This window comes from Buceros rhinoceros, unplaced genomic scaffold (genome assembly GCF_000710305.1).
Source record: "Buceros rhinoceros silvestris isolate BGI_N320 unplaced genomic scaffold, ASM71030v1 scaffold45936, whole genome shotgun sequence".
In the NCBI taxonomy this organism is placed as follows: Eukaryota; Metazoa; Chordata; class Aves; order Bucerotiformes; family Bucerotidae; genus Buceros; species Buceros rhinoceros.
The window spans coordinates 20144-21919 of NW_010420179.1; positions in this window are offsets into that span (position 1 = coordinate 20144).

Below are 1776 nucleotides of genomic sequence, written 5' to 3' on the forward strand. Positions count from 1 at the left end.
GAAGGGGGTGGCACATTATTATGATCTCGGGAACAAATGAGAGGAAAATTGCGCTCCTCTTTCCTTCTTTTCAAAAACAAAGGGCTTCTTTAGGGAGCACTGATTATTCAAAAAAACCAAAGAACCACCTGATAGATACAGTTGTACTCAAGCATCCATGCAGAAATTAAGTTCCTACATCTCTTGGTTAAGGAAGGCAGACTTGTTGCAGAAAAAGCAGACAAAGGTACAAGAAAGATCTTTCCAACTACTCCTGCCTTTGCTATAGCCTGCCATTTGCCCAAGCACACGAGGTCAAGGAGGAACCTGCAGTTTTGAAGGAGTAAGAGAATTGCATAGCTATGTTAAGAGAAGTTCCAGGAAATCTGCTAAATGGATTATATCCACTTAAGAAACTGCCAGCTGAGGAGGATGAAAAACATACCAGCTGTGCAAGGCACAACCAGTCCACAGAGGTATTATGTGTCAGCTCAGGGAAAGATAAATTTTGACACAGGAGATCCCTCAGCAGCAGACACTAAAGGAGCTCATATTGACAGCTGGTTGCAGAGGGCCTATATGAACACATCTCCTTTTACCTGAACTCGTACTCTGGCAATGCTGTGAAGGCATTTGCTCAAAACCCGCTTTTCTGCTCCCTGAGCCTCACTCAAAACCATCTGCCAGCAGCAATACAGAAGACTGGTTCTAGCAGACAGCATACTGGTAACCCTGGACAAAGCAGGTCACCAGAAATCACCTTGTTGAACCACCTAGCGTGCTCCTAATAAAAGAATCCCTTCCAAAGGCCATCCTGCCACTGCAAGGCAAGGCAGGCAAATCTCGTCCTCTGAAAGGTAAGCAACTGAAATAGCTGGCAATAAAATGCACCTGTAATCCAAGACTTTCCTTTTCAAGGAAGCTTCTGGACAGGAATATTAAACTTAAACCTTTTAAAGATGCAAAGAGCATATAAAATTTAACTGCCTGAAATGCGTCAGCTAATAACTGAGGTAAAGCAGAACTTTTACCACATTTATGCTACCAATGACGCCTTTAAATACACCCCAGCATAGGGAAGAATTGAAATGGCATTAAGTGCGGGAAATCAGAGTTGTTCTACTCCAATTCACTCAAACTATCTAGGGACAAAACCTCCAAGTTACAGCACTGCGCACAAAGTTCATGCAGTTCAACACTCTTCCGAATGACAACTTGTCAAAAGAAAGCAGTGTTTAAAGAACGAGATTTAACTTCCTACTATGGAAAGCCATTTATCTCCATTCCAAGAGTCTGTGACTCAGAATTGGTCTTTTCCTCATTATGCTGCTTTATTTCATAACTTACCTTTTAATTATGTTGCTACAGGCTCTCACAGTACTCAACATGGGGGGGGATGTATTTTATTTCTAAATACTCTAATAAGCCTATAGTAGCAAAAATGCTAAATGCTCAGCCTATAGTAGCAAAAAATATATTCTGCAGATCTGAATTCATTTATCTTTATTATGTTAAAAAACAGAACTTCAGAGTCAAGGGGTTCAAAATCATGTATCGTAACACACCTGAAAAACATTCAGAACATAATGCTCTGCAGAGTTCAGAAAATCCTGAACCCACTGACTAGCTGAAAGTTTCATTAGTGAGACAAAAGCGGGTGGGGAAAAAGAATCCCAAGCTCATCAGCTTTCCGGGATTTCAGCTAATTAGTCCATTACTAGGTAAAGTCTGGCTTTCCGTGTAACAGTACAAACAGGTCTGATATCCACATCTCATTTCGAAGCTAATGTCCTGCTG